Source organism: Triticum dicoccoides, chromosome 5B (genome assembly GCF_002162155.2).
Source record: "Triticum dicoccoides isolate Atlit2015 ecotype Zavitan chromosome 5B, WEW_v2.0, whole genome shotgun sequence".
Taxonomy (NCBI): domain Eukaryota; kingdom Viridiplantae; phylum Streptophyta; class Magnoliopsida; order Poales; family Poaceae; genus Triticum; species Triticum dicoccoides.
Genome location: NC_041389.1, coordinates 525502260 through 525518390, shown reverse-complemented (window position 1 = coordinate 525518390; position 16131 = coordinate 525502260). Strand labels below are relative to the sequence as shown.

Genomic DNA, 16131 nt, shown 5'->3' with positions numbered 1-16131 from the left:
GGGGGTGCTCTTGCGGTGCTTGGCTTGTTCCAAGACCATGAGGGGAAGGACTTGCTGGTGCGTGCTATGAATTGTTTTTGGTATATCCGTCTTTGAACAGGTGAAGCAAACCTTTCATCACGTGTAATCCCACTTACTGCTACATTTTCTATGAGATGCACCAAGCATTGTAATGAATCTTGACGTTTTGTATTGAACCATCACTACTTTGTGTATGTTGTTTTCTCCTACCTCTTATTTTGAGAAATAACAAATGTTGGATCTGTCCCCTAGGCTCGTACCTGGACTTTTGGTAGTTAAATGTGGTTCACAGTATCACAGTTCGTGAATAGGCTTCCATTTGTTTATTTTTTCCTATTTATTGTGGTTAGATTGTTTCAGAATCAATTAAACCTTGCTTGACATTTTCGGGAAATCCAATATAATTATTAGTTCTCGAATAAGATGTGACCATTTTCAAGTTGTCATGTTTTATCTAGACACAAACTTGTCAAGGTTTAAAATATGTTTCTGTATTAATAGTCTGTTTATCTGGCAACTTTGATACATATACTATTCTCTTGAGAACAAGACAGTTTTTGAATCTCCATTATATGCTTCAAGTGATCAATAAGTCATTTTTTTCCTCCTACACATGGAAAATAAAAGTTTGGTGCAAATGGTGTTAAAAATATATATCCTCAGTTGATATTTACATCTTATACAAATCTGTTTTTTTAGAGCTCGGGTTTCTCATCGTGATAACCATATTTTTGACTAAAACAATGCTTCCTTAGATGGTTCTACATGTTATACAAATACACTTTTATTTCAAACTTGAATTTCACAACGTGATAAACACATTTTCAACATGGCATGGTTTAGACCGAATATGTCCTTGCAAAATGAAACTATGTTAAATGTGTTGGTTCACATGCCAATTGTTCATGTTCTTCAGGCCTTGATCTTACTATCCTGTTTGGATATTCCTTTTATGGCAATCACAGGTTTATGTGATTGGCGGGGATGGAACAATGAGAGGAGCAGTGGCCATATTCGAAGAGTTTAAACGATGTGGTTTGAGGATATCCATTATAGGGATCCCAAAAAACTTGGACAACGACATCGACATTATAGACAAGGCATTTGGGTTTCAAACCGCAGTGGAGAGTGCTCAGTAGGAAATCGATGCGACACATGTGGGGTTGTGAATACTGTGGATGGCATTGGTCTTGTCAAACTTATGGGAAGGAGCACGGGCCACATTATTCTTCATGCGACCCTGAGCAGCATGAGATGTTGACTGTTGTTTGAATCCTGAGATCGATTTTCATGTTGAAGGGAAGGGGCATGTTGTCGTTGTTGTTGCTCAAGGCGCTGGTCAGGAGTTGATTCCCCGGATTGATGACCAGAAGCGAGAGCAGGATGAGTATGGCAACATGTTGTTCCTTAGAGTTGGCCTTCTTCTATAAAGTTTACATACAATTCACATGCATGGTTAAAAAAGCTACTATACTAATGTAAATGTTCTGTTTCTTTGAAGATTACTCATTTCGCTTACTGTTGTTGTATCAAAACAATTGTTTTTTGGCCGCTTGCGCTCATTTCATAGGAGATTGAGATGTGGGACAAGCTACTACCAAATGTTTGGTTCCCATCAAACCGTTTATTTACCAATAAAATAAAGGTTCCTTTTTTAAAAACACATGAAAGGACAACACTGCATAAGGGAGTTTGCCCTTTGGGAAGGTTTGCTGCTGTGATTAAACGTAGGAAATTTATATACCTATTGTATGACAGTTGCTCAAGCTAAAGTCTTATGTAACATGTAACATCTGGACTCTGTTTGTGGTAATAATGTTTCCCATTGTAAAAGGCCATGTTGCACAAGGTAGGTGTTTTGGGTTTTAATTTAGGGATGTGACACCAATTATGGATTTGAACTCCAAATGTGTTCGAACATAATTAAGTTAAGGAAGATATCGCGGCACATCTTCGTGGTAAAGTTGTATGTCATATACCTTGCGCCATTTGGCTCTATGCATGCTACCCTAGTTGCTAAAACCTACTTCCACTAGCAAAGTCAAATATTTTCAAAACACTTTTGGGTTTGACATGGTCTTTGCGCTTGCTCAAACATAAAGATATTGAAAAAATGCAAATATTTTCAACGAGCCCATGGTATCAAATTGGACTCTGCGCCATTTGGCTCAGAGATAAATTAAAATGTGTGTACATCTCATTATAAACAATAGTCTTTATTCTTTTTTTATTAAAGGGGTAAATTTGGTCATCATATGTCCTTGCCCATTACTAAACCAACTAAAACATGAATTTCGTTTTCAACGCGCATATGGATTCAACAGATCTGTGCGTCATATGTCCTTGCAAAGTGTTAACTATTTTCATCGACAACATGGTTTTAGCGGGTCTTTGCTGGGTGGAAAGTAAATCCATGCATGCAGACAAATCCGAAATCAAAAGAGGTAAGATATCGCACCGGTCGGCGGCTGGGGAAACGCCTCTGTCACCCAGTTGAGGAACCGAGAAAGAAAGGAGGGGATAGAGAGTCTCCGCTTGATCCGCCCCCTGCCGCTTCATATTCAGCTCCTCACGAGCCACAGGCATCGCTCTACGTGGGCTGAGCTAAATAACATATGGGCCATCCTAATCCCTCTTGATCCCTATATCTCCTTATATGCACAACAAAGACATGTTTTTTTCTTAGGTTTCTTATCTTTTTCCCTCTTTTTTTGTAGGAAAAAGATGCACGACCAAGTTTCTCATGATGATAACCATATTTTCAAACTAGGCCTATTCATGTCACACAAATATTTTCTTTTTCCAAACCCATTGCTAAAAAATACAACCATGCCAACTTTACTCTCTCATCATACTGGCCATATTTTCAAACTGAACATATTCATATCATGTAAAGTTTCCTTTTTTCCAGACTATTATTTAACAATGTAATAAACATGTTTAAAAAATAGCATGATATAGTTGAAGGTTCTTGCAGCATGAAACTATTTTCATCGAGAACATGTCTTCAGCAGGTCTCTGCGCCATTTGGCGCAACGGGTCAACTAGTAGTTATAACATAGGGTGACATAGAACTAGCTTCAGTTCATCAATGTAATATAGGCATGTATTCCGAATATAGTCATACGTGCTTATGAACATGCATGACATCTTTTGTCCTACCCTCCCATGGCAGCGGGGTCCTAATGGAAACTAAGGGATATTAAGGCCTCCTTTTAATAGAGAACCGGACCAAAGCATTAGCACTTAGTGAATACATGAACTTCTCAAACTATGGTCATCACCGAGAAGTATCCCGATTATTGTCACTTCGGGGTTGTCGGATCATAACACATAGTAGGTGACTATAGACTTGCAAGATAGGATCAAGAACTCGCATATATTCATGAAAACACAATAGATTCAGATCTGAAATCATGGCACTCGGGCCCTATTGACAAGCATTAAGCATAGCAAAGTCATAGCAACATCAATCTCAGAACATAGTGGATACTAGGGATCAAACCCTAACAAAAATAACTTGATTACATGGTAAATCTCATCCAACCCATCACCGTCCAGCAAACCTATGATGGAATTACTCACGCACGGCGGTGAGCATCATGAAATTGGTGATGGAGGATGGTTGATGATTACGATGGCGACGAATCCCCCTCTCCGGAGCCACGAACGTACTCCAAATCAGCCCTCCCGAGAGAGATTAGGGCTTGCCGACGGCTCCATATCGTAAAACACGACGAAACTTCCCCTCTGATTTTTTTCTCCGTGAAACGGAATATATGGAGTTGGAGTTGAGGTCGGTGGAGCAGCAGGGGGGCCACAAGGCAGGGGCGCGTCGAGGGGGAGGGGGCGCGCCCCCCACCCTCGTGGACAGTGTGTGGTCCCCCTAACGCTATTTCTTTCGCAAATATTTTTATTAAATCTAAAAAGTTGCTTCGTGGATTTTCAGGTCATTCCGAGAACTTTTATTTCTGCACAAAAATAACACCATGTCAGTTCTGCTGAAAATAGCGTCAGTTCGGGTTAGTTTCATTCAAATCGTGCAAGTTAGAGTCCAAAACAAGGGCAAAAGTGTTTGGAAAAGTAGATACGTTGGAGACGTATCAACTCCCCCAAGCTTAAACCTTTGCTTGTCGTCAAGCAATTCAGTTGATAAACTGAAAGTGATAAAGAAAAACTTCTACAAACTCTATTTGCTCTTGTTGTTGTAAATATGTAAAGCCAGCATTCAAGTTTTCAGCAAAGATTATGAACTAACCATATTCACAATAACACTTAGGTCTCATGTTTACTCATATCAATGGCATACTCAAATAGCGAGCAATAATAATAAAACTCGGATGACAACACTTTCTCAAAACAATCATAATATGATATAATAAGATGGTATCTTGCTATCCCTTTCTAAGACTGCAAAACATAAATGCAGAGCACCTTTAAAGATCAAGGACTAACTAAACATTGTAATTCATGGTAAAAGAGATCCAGTCAAGTCATACCCAATATAAACTAATATTAATGCATGCAAATGACAGTGTGCTCTCCAGCGGGTGCTCTTTAATAAGAGGGTGATGACTCGACATGAAAGTAAATAGATAGGCCCTTCGCAGAGGGAAGCAGGGATTTGTAGAGGTGCGAGAGCTCGATTTTGAAATATAGGTGAATAACATTTTGAGCGGCATACTTTCACTGTCAACGCAACAACTATGAGATCTCGATATCTTCCATGCTACATACACTATAGGCGGTTCCCAAACATAATGCTAAATGTTTATACTCCCCCTCCACCAACAAGCATCAATCCATGGCTTGCTCGAAACAACGAGTGCCTCCAACTAGCAACAGCCCTGGGGGAGTTTTGTTTTAATTATTTTGATTTGCTTTGATCTTTTTGATCATGGGACTGGGTATCCCGATTACCAGCCATTTTCTCGTGAATGAGGAGCGGAGTCCGGTCCTCTTGAGAATAACCCACCTAGCATGGAAGATACAGACATCCCCAACTGAAACATGAGCTGCACAGAATACAAAACAGAATTTCATTTGAAGGTTTGGAGTTTGGCACATACAAATTTACTTGAAACGATAGGTAAATACCGCATATAGGAAGGTATGGTGGACTCATATGGAACAACTTTGGGGTTTATGGAGTTTGGATGCACAAGCAGTATTCCCGCTTAGTATAGGTGAAGGCTAGCAAAAGACTGGGAAGCGACCAACTGAGAGAGCGACAACAGTCATGAACATGCATTAAAATTAATCAACACCAAATGCAAGCATGAGTAGGATATAATCTACCATGAACATAAATATCGTGAAGGCTATGTTGATTTTGTTTCAACTACATGCGTGAACATGTGCCAAGTCGAGTCACTCGATTCATTTGAAGGAGGATACCACCCTATCATACCATATCACAACCATTTTAACAGCATGTTGGCACGCAAGGTAAACCATTATAAGCTCCTAGATAATTAAGCATGGCATAAGTAACTATAATCTCTAATTGTCATTGCAAACATATTTATTCATAATAGGTTGAATCAGGCACGATGAACTCATCATATTTACAAAAATATGAGAGGTCGAGTTTATACCAGCTTCTCTTATCTCAATCAGTCCATCATATATCGTGATTATTGCCTTTCACTTGCACGACCGAACGGTGTGTATAATAATAATAGTGCACGTGCATTGGACTAAGCTAGAATCTACAAGCATTCAATTCAAGGGAGAAGACAAGGTAATATGGGCTCTTGGTTAAATCAATAATCATGCATATGAGATCCACTAAACATTTTCATTATGGTCTTCTCCTCTCGACCCCCAAAGGAAAGAAAAGAAATAAAACTATTTACACAGGAAAGCTCCCAACAAGTAAAAGAAGAACAAGAAATATTTTTGGGTTTTCTTTTAATTACTACTACAAGCATGGAAATTAAACTAACTATTTTTTTTGGTTTTCCTTAAGGTTTATCAAACACAAGAAGAAAACTAGAAAAAGAAATTAAATTAGCATGGATAATACAATGAAAGAGTATGAGCACCAACAACTAGAATGAGTGTGTGAACATGAATGTAATGTCGGTGAGAAATATGTACTCCCCAAGCTTAGGCTTTTGGCCTAAGTTGGTCTATGCCCAAGGACCGCGGCTACTCTCCCCGGTGTACTGAGGAGTGTCATCGTATTGCCACTGGCTGGCGATCTCCTCCAGATCACACTGATAAGATGATGGACGATAAAGGTCCAGTGGTGGTTCCGGCTCAGGCTCTAGAGCTGATGTCTGACCTGAGTGCGCGTACATGGCCTCCAGCGAAATGAGGTAATAACATGCAGTTAAATCAAACAAAGAAGGCGCAGGCAAGATAATAGTCTCATTGTGTTTCTTATTAAATCTTAGGTTATATAGAAGCATCTTATCATCATTGTTAACAATAAACTCATGTGCTACCATGCTCCTATAATTTAGAAAAGTAGGAGGTAGCAGTTTTTCCTCTTTCTCATAATGCCTAATAGGTATCTCGAAATATTTAGCAAGGCGTGCATCATAGATACCTCCAAAAATGGGGCCCTTTGTACGGTTCAGACTTAATCGTTTAGCAATAACGGCACCCATACTAAAAGTGTTATCACCAAATAAGGCATGGAACAGAATAATAATATCAGGAACACTAAGGTTTCCACAGTTTCTGGGACCAATTAAGCATCGACTAGCAAATATGGCAAAGTAGCATAAAATAGGAAAATGTATGCTAGTTATTCTTGCATCAGAAACCTTCCTCGATTCCCCTACGGTAATAGTATCAATAAAACCATATACATCTTTACAATGTGGTTCCTCTAAGCCGCCCTCAAAGGGAATTCTACAAACCGCGCAAAGATTACGTAATGACATCTCCTTAGTCTCATCATATAAATGAAAAGCTACTGAAGGAGGTGAATTCTTAGGATAATAGTAAAAGTTTTGCACAAAAGTATTGGTGAGCAAGAGATACTGTTCAGCCTGGTCGTGGAGGAAGTCGGTGAGGCCCGCATTATTATCCAAAGAATAGAAATCTTCATAAATTTCGGCTGCTCTCAATAAGTCATCACAGGGCCACTCACACGGCCGTACTTCCGCTACACGAGGAAGATTATACTTGGGCTTTTCTTTCTCCTAAGCTTGTTTGTCCTTGGAGCCTTGGCTAGAAGAGCCCCTCAAGAACAATCTCTTCATCTTTTTCTGAAAATTTCTGAAATTTTTAGTAACTTCAAAAATAAAAGTGAATCAAACTCAACAAAATTGATAGCAACTACTCCCACAAGTGCCTAGAGCCAATATCATGCATTAGAATTACTTGGGACCTTATAAATTTGACATGCAAGCTCAAGAACAGGGTCACCTAGGCAGCAAAAATTTGCAATGAATAAAGCACTAGAACAAAAACTAATTGGACCAATGGAGGAGTCACATACCAAGCAACAATCTCCCAAAGCAGTTTTGTGAATGGAGCTTTGAGCAAGGAGATCGAAAATCACAGCAAAATGAGCTAGAACTCGTGCTTGAGATGGATGGGGATTTTTTTTGGGAGGAAGATGGAGTGTGTGGGTGCAGGAGTATGTGGAGGGGGCCGTCATGGGGCCACGAGGCAGGGGGGCGCGCCCTGGATCCTCGTGGCCACGTGCTTGCCCCCCCCTGCTATGTTCTCAGTGCCTAAAATCCTCAAATATTCCATAAAAAATCATACTAAATTTACAGGGCAATTGGAGCACTTTTATTTTCGGGATATTTTTTTATTGCATGGATAATTTAGAAAACAGACAGATAATAGTATTTTTGCTTTATTTATTCTAAGTAACAGAAAGTAAAAAGAGAGTACAGAAGGCTGTGCCTTCTAGTTTCATCCATCTCATGATCATCAAAAGGAATCCACTAACAAGATTGATCAAGTCTTGTTAACAAAATCCTTCCGAATAACACGAAACTGGAGAAATTTCGAATAACACTAGGTTACCTCAACGGGGATATGAACATCCCCAACAATAAGAATATCATATTATTTTTCTTGACAGTGGGAAGAGGAAATTCAAAACCTCCAATAATGATAGTTGGACTTTTTCCAATAGAATTGATGCTATGAACTTGAGGTTGTTTCCTTGGAAAGTGTATCGTATGCTCATTACCATTAACATGAAAAGTGGCATTGCCTTTGTTGCAATCAATAACAGCCCCTGCAGTATTTAAAAAGGGTCTACCAAGGAAAATCGACATACTATCATCCTCGGGAATATCAAGAATAACAAAGTCCGTTAAGATAGTGACATTTGCAACCACAACAGGCACGTCCTCACAAATACCGACAGGTATAGCAGTTGATTTATCAGCCCTTTGCAAAGATATTTCAGTAGGTGACAACTTATTCAATTCAAGTCTACGATATAAAGAGAGAGGCATAACACTAACACCGGCTCCAAGATCACATAAAGCAGTTTTAACATAGTTTCTTTTAATGGAGCATGGTATAGTTGGTACCCCTGAATCTCCAAGTTTCTTTGGCATTCCACCCTGAAAAGTGTAATTAGCAAGCATGGTGGAAATTTCAGCTTCCGGTATCTTTCTTTTATTTGTAATGATATCCTTCATGTATTTAGCATAAGGGTTTACTTTAAGCATATTAGTTAAGCGCATACATAAGAAGATAGGTCTAATCATTTCAGCAAAGCGCTCAAAGTCCTCATCATCCTTTGTCTTGGATGGTTTAGGAGGAAAGGGCATGGGTTTATGAACCCATGGTTCTCTTTCTTTACCGTGCTTCCTAGCAACAAAATCTCTTTTATCATAACATTGATTCTTTGATTGTGGGTTATCAAGATCAATAGCAGGTTCAATCTCTACATCATTATTATTTCTAGGTTGAGCATCAACATGAACATTATCATTAACATTATCACTAGGTTCATGTTCATCACCTGATTGTGTTTCAGCATCAGAAATAGAAATAACATTGGGATTCTCAGGTGTGTCTACAACAGGTTCACTAGAAGCATGCAAAGTCCTATCATTTTTCTTTTTCTTCTTTTTAGAAGGACTGGGTGCATCTAAATTATTTCTTTGAGAATCCTGCTCGATTCTCTTATGGTGGCCTTCAGGATACAAAGGTTCCTGAGTCATTCTACCAGTTCTGGTAGGCACTCTAACAGCAAAATCATGTTTATTATTTAATTCATCGAGCAAATCACTTTGAGCTTTAAGTACTTGTTCAGCTTGAGTGGTAACCATAGAAGCATATTTGCTAATGAGTTTAAGTTCACCTTTAACTCTAGCCATATAATCACTCAGCGTTCTATCATAAAAGCATTACTCTTTAATTCTCTACCAACATAAGCATTAAAACTTTCTTTCCTAGCCATAAAGTTATCAAATTCATCTAAACATTGGCTATGAAATTTAGTAGACAGGATTTCAACTTTATCATATTTATAGAGAGAATTTACCTTTACTACCTGTGTCGGGTTATCAAGACAATGTGTTTCTTCAACAGGTGGTATATTAAGACCATGTATTTCTTCAATAGGAGGTAAATTCTTAACATCTTCAGCTTTAATACCTTTTCTTTCATTTATTTCTTTGCCTCTTGCATATCTTCAGGACTGAGAAATAGAACAACCATCTTCTTTGGAGTTGGTTTGGGAATAGGTTCAGGAGTTGGCTCAATTGGCTCAGGAAGAGTCCAATTATTTTCATTAGTCAACATATTATTCAATAACAATTCAGCTTGGTCGACTGTTCTTTCCCTGAAAACACAACCAGCACAACTATCCAAGTGGTCCTTGTAAGCATCAGCTAGTCCATTATAAAAGATATCAAGTATTTCATTTTTCTTAAGAGGATGATCAGCCAAAGCATTAAGTAATCGGAGAAGCCTCCCCCAAGCTTGTGGGAGACTCTCTTCTTCAATTTACACAAAATTATATATTTCCCACAAGGTAGCTTGTTTCTTATGAGCAGGGAAATATTTAGCAGAGAAGTAATAAATCATATCCTGGGGACTACGCACGCAACCAGGATCAGGAGAATTAAACCAAGTTTTAGCATCACCCTTTAATGAGAATGGAAATATCTTAAGAATATAATAATAGCGAGACTTCTCATCATTAGTAAACAGGATGGCTATATCATTTAACTTGGTAAGATGTGCCACAACAATTTCAGATTCATTGCCATAAAAAGGATCAGATTCAACCAAAGTAATTATCTCGGGATCAACAGAGAATTCATAATCCTTATCAATAACAAAGATAGGTGAAGTAGCAAAAGCATGGTCATATTTCATTCTAGCATTCAGAGTTCTCTGTTTAAGTTTAGCTAGTAATTTATTAAGATCAGATCTATCAGTGCAAGCAAGAAGATCTCTAGCAGTTTCTTTATCCATAACATAACCCTCAGGAACAACAGGCAATTCATACTTAGGGGGAGAACATTCATCATCACTATCAGCAGTAATTTCATCTTCAATAATTTCATTCTCTCTAACCCTAGCAAGTTGTTCATCAAGATATTCACCTAATGGCACAGTAGTATCAAGCATAGAAGTAGTTTCATCATATCATGCATAGCAGAAGTGGCATCATCAATAACATGCGACATATCATAATTCATAGCAGTAGCAGGTTTAGATGTCGCGAGCTTACTCAAAACAGAAGGAGAATCTAGTGCAGAGCTAGATGGCAGTTCCTTACCTCCCCTCGTAGTTGAGGGAAAAATATTAGTTCTTTCCTCTTTCAAGTTCTTCATAGTGACCAGCAGATATAAATCCCAAGTGATTCAAATAATAGAGCTATGCTCCCCGGCAACGGCGCTAGAAAATAGTCTTGATAACCCACAAGTATAGGGGGTCGCAACAGTTTTCAAGGGTAGAGTATTCAACCCAAATTTATTGATTCGACACAAGGGGAGACAATGAATATTCTCAAGTATTAGCAGTTGAGTTGTAAATTCAACCACACCTAGATAACTTAGTATCTGCAGCAAAGTATTTAGTAGCAAAGTAGTATGATAGTAACGGTAACAGTGATAAAAGTAACAATAGCAGTTTTGTAGCAACTGTAACAACAGCAACGGAAAAGTAATAAGCAAAGCACAATATGTGAAAAGCTCGTAGGCATTGGATTAGTGATGGATAATTATATCGGATGCAATTCATCATGTAACAGTTATACCATAGGGTGACATAGAACTAGCTCCAGTTCATCAATGTAATGTAGGCATATATTCCGAATATAGTCATACGTGCTTATGGAAAAGAACTTGCATGACATCTTTTGTCCTACCCTCCCGTGGCAGCGGGGTCCTAATGGAAACAAAGGGATGTTAAGGCCTACTTTTAATAGAGAACCGAACCAAAGCACTAGCACTTAGTGAATACATGAACTCCTCAAACTACGGTCATCAATGAGAAGTATCCCGATTATTGTCACTTCGGGGTTGTCGGATCATAACACATAATAGGTGACTATAGACTTGCACGATAGGATCAAGAACTCACATGTATTCATGAAAACATAATAGGTTTAGATCTGAAATCATGGCACTCGGGCCCTACTGACAAGCATTAAGCATAGCAAAGTCATAGCAACATCAATCTCAGAACATAGTGGATACTAGAGATCAAACCCTAACAAAACTAACTTGATTACATGGTAAATCTCATCCAACCCATCACCGTCCAGCAAGCCTACGATGGAATTACTCACGCACGGCGGTGAGCATCATGAAATTGGTGATGGAGGATGGTTGATGATTATGACGGCGACAAATCCCCCTCTCTGGAGCCCCGAACGGACTCCAGATCAGCCCTCCCGAGAGAGATTAGGGCTTGGCGGCGGCTCCGTATCGTAAAACGCGATGAAACTTCCTCTCTGATTTCTTTTCTCCGCGAAACGGAATATATGGAGTTAGACTTGAGGTCAGTGGAGCAGCAGGAGGCCCACGAGGCAGGGGGCGCGCCCAGGGGGAGGGGGCGCACCCCCCGCCCTCATGGACAGGGTGTGGGGCCCCTGATGCTATTTCTTTTGCCAATATTTTTTATTAAATCTGAAAAGTTGCTCCATGGATTTTCAGGTCATTCTGAGAACTTTTATTTCTATAGAAAAATAACACCATGGCAGTTCTGCTGAAAACAACGTCAGTCCAGGTTAGTTTCATTCAAATCATGCAAGTTAGAGTCCAAAACAAGGGCAAAAGTGTTTGGAAAAGTAGATCCATTGGAGACGTATCAGGACCCTTAAAATCTTTGGTTAGATGCTTATTGCGTAGAGCCGGCACTAGACAGGGCACTCCAACTGACTTGGTGTAGGATCGAAAGTATGTCTAGAGGGCGGTGATTAGACTACTTGACCAAATAAAAACTTAACCTTTTCCTAATTTTAGCTCTTGGCAGGTTTTAGCAACTTAGCACAAGTCAAGCAATCACAATACAATTCAAGCAAGCATGCAAAGAGTATATGAGCAGCGGAAAGTAAAGCATGCAACTTGCAAGAAAGTAAATGGGAGGAGTTTGGAGGGAGCAAATGCAATGTTGAGACGGAGATTTTTGGCGTGGTTCGACTTCAACCCACGAAGGGTAACGGTTGCACGAGTCCACGGAGGGCTCCACCCACGAATGGTCCACGAAGAAGCAACCTTGTCTATCCCACCATGGCCATCGCCCATGAAGGACTTGCCTCACTAGGGTAGATCTTCACGAAGTAGGCGATCTCCTTACCCTTACAAACTCCTTGGTTCAACTCCACAATCTTGACGGAGGCTCCCAAGTGACACCTAACCAATCTAGGAGACACCACTCTCCAAAAGGTAATATATGGTGTGTTGATGATGAACTCCTTGCTCTTGTGTTTCAAATGATAGTCTCCCCAACACTCAACTCTCTCTCACAGATTTGGCTATGGTGGAAAGATGATTTGAGTGGAAAGCGACTTGGGGTAGGCTAGAGATCAAGATTCTTGTGGTTGGATTGGAATATCTTGGTCTCAACACATGAGTAGGTGGTTCTCTCTCAGAAAATGAATGTTGGAAGTGTAGGCATGTTCTGATGGCTCTCTCCACGAAAAAAGAATGGGTGGAGGGGTATATATATCCTCCACACAAAATCTAACCGTTACACACAGATTCCCAAACTCGGTGAGACCGAATGGTAAAACTTAGTCAGACCGATTCAGGTCAAAATATGAATGTTAGGCTTTTCGGTGGGACCGACACAGTCATCTCGGTGGGACCAATATGCTAGGTTTTAGGGCATAACGTAATCTCGGTGTGACCGATCACATGAACTCGGTGGGACGGATTTCAGTAATAGGCACATAGAGAGTTGGTCAGGCAAACTCGGTGGGACCATCGCTCACTTTGGTGGGACCGAAGTGTTACGAAAGGGAAACGGTGAATTTGCATTGTAGACACGGTGGGACTGATTTGCTCATCTCGATGGGACCGAAATGTTACAAAAAGGAAATATTGAGTTTGCAATCCCATCTCGGTGAGATCGAGATCCCTATCGGTGAAACTGAAGTGACTAGGGTTTGTGGCAGTGGCTATGTCAAATGAAACTTGCTGGCGCCGGATAGATCAAATCGGTGGGGCCAAATTTGACTTTTAGGTTTAGGACATATGTGGAAATGAGAAAGTAGTTGAGGGTTTTGTAGCATATCACTAAGTATTTTGAAAAAGTAAACCATTAAGCAACTCCTCATCCCCTTTTAATAGTATTGGCTTTCCTATTGACTCAATGTGATCTTGGATCACTAAAATGAAAATTTAGAGTCTTGAGCTTGTTGCCAATATTTGTCCTTAGCATTTTGAGGGGTCCACATCTCTAGTCCATGCCATGCCAATCATTGAAATTTCTGAAATGATCATCTTGAAAGAGCATTAGTTATGAACTATATGTTGTTAAGAATTACCAAAACCACCCAGGGATTAGTTGCACTTTCAATCTCCCCCTTTTTGGTAATTGATGATAACATATAGATCAAAGCTTCGACAAATGATAGTAAGAATGAGATACACCGTCGCTTTGATAAGTATGTGATAAGCAAGAGCTCCCCCTAAATTTGTGCATTATTTAAAATTTGCTTTTGAATGCAAATGCACAATCAAATGGGATCATGGGTTACTCGTTGCGGCTATAGAAGTAAGCCGCTTGCTGAGCTACCGCCGTGTGAAGAAGTTCCACAGCGTTCCGGGCCTCTGTCGCAACAGGAGACTCACCTTCAATGGGAAGAGCCGCCAACCATGAAGCCGCAGCAATCATGTTATCCAGCGGGTTGGAGTAATGACCCGAAGGTGTTGATACTCGTTGATGCAGGGTTAAATCTATATGAGGTGGGTCTGTTACGCGGGGCTGAGCCGCCGCTCTGTTCACAGGTGCCTCAATGGCCCGGGTCACACCGGGCGGGTTACTTGGCCCTGCGTCGGGCATAGTAAAGAGGTTCCTCCCCTTAAACTGCGGAGGCAAATGGCTTTGGTGCCTCCTCCGTAGGGATATTACATCCATCAAAATCATTTAGGTTTAAGTCCCTTTCTTCCAAAAATAGGAGGAAAAGGATATTGGGTGCCAAAAACAAGATTGCGCAAACTGGTAAAGTGTCGTTCCATGGAGTGGAACACTATACTGATTCAGAAATACTGTCACTTAAGCAACTGATGTCTAGCTAGAATTAAACCTTTGACCATGCATCACAGAAAGAACTTTTAGTATTTTTAATTTCTTTTACAAAGAATAGTGTCATCAAACTGTTTATGGTTACCAAGTAGATGTGCATACATGGACTGGGTAATTAATTCCTCGTTTGGAAAGCTGTAGTGTCTAAGGGTATTGAAGAGCGCTTGCCAAGCATCTAATTTCTTATCCGTGTATGAATAATTACATGGTCTTTTTCTGAACCAATGCCAACTCACCTGCTGCTATCAGGAAAATAAAAGGTATGTTAGCTTCAGAGAAAGGCAACGAAGCGACCAGCGGCTCCGCTCCCCTCGACGCACTTTGCATCCCAATATGAAAAAGTTCATCTCCAAATCCTAGAGCGGATATAATCCAAATAAAAGGTATACAATAAAAAGATTACTGAGGAGAAACAGGATTCTGTATCCAGGTTAGACCTCACAATGGAGAGCTATATGGTGATTAAATCATCAAGTATGCACCGAGAAGAATACTGACTGTTGCATGTTGGTAGTCCTTAGTGGTGATATTAGAAATGTAAAGGGGTCATAGTGCAATATGTATAATGTATAATTTATATGTTGTGTGGATCTGAATAGATGTGAGACTATTCCAGAAATTTCCCCACAAACCAACATGGTATCGAAGCAGGAGGCAGGGCGGCGCTTGATCCGGCTGCGGAGGTGAGGCAGCGCTACTGGTGAAGGGGTGTGCACTTGGGCAGTGAGGTCTAGGAGGAGCTCCCTGAGAAGAGAAGTGGAGAGGAGGCCATTAAGGTTGCTGGCCTGCAACGGAGAAGAAGGGGGGGCCATCACCTGCGATTGGAGGTGAGCCCCGGGAGAAGGGAGTTGTGTTGGTCGTAGCCTAGAGCAGAGAAGGGGAGTAGGTGGAGCTTGGGCCTGGACGTGTGCTGCTTGAATCAGTGACTTGGCAGCAGCGAGCAGGTGATGAGGCAGCAGTTGCTCTTGGGCTTGCAGTAGGGAAAGAAGTGGTGTGTGTTGCTCACTTTCCCTTGAAGGGAAAAGTGTGCTGGTCTTGAGGTTGCAGGTGAAGGTTGTGAAGTTGGTCCAAGAATAACTGCAGAATGGGAGATAAGCGTGATGCTCCGGCAGTTGTTACAGTCAGAGAACTCTCTATGGTATTGCAAGCAATGGATGAGAGGTATCGATCTCTGTTCGATCCAATTAGTAAACAAGGGTAAGCTCAAGATCAGAGGCTGGGACCAACGAGGAGATCCATCTGTTACAGATCCCACTTGTGAAATTGGAGGGAGCTGAGAGCTATGCTAGTTGGTCTGAACATGCAGAGACAATCCTTGTCACAAGGAATCTTGAAGGATACATATTGGGCACAATTGAGAAGCCCGAGGAAGAAATCTCAAAGGAGGGACAGAGATGGAAGATGAAAAATGTG

At 40.5% G+C, this 16131-nt stretch overlaps 1 long non-coding RNA gene across 1 annotated transcript in view; it reads left to right on the top strand.

Moving 5' to 3' along the window:
• LOC119311344 overlaps positions 1-1575 on the top strand; it is a 6229-nt gene extending 4654 nt beyond the window's left edge. The window contains exon 8 of the long non-coding RNA XR_005151006.1: positions 987-1575. This is a non-coding gene — a long non-coding RNA (uncharacterized LOC119311344). The remainder of the gene's footprint in view (positions 1-986) is intronic.
• Positions 1576-16131: the final 14556 nt, after the last annotated feature.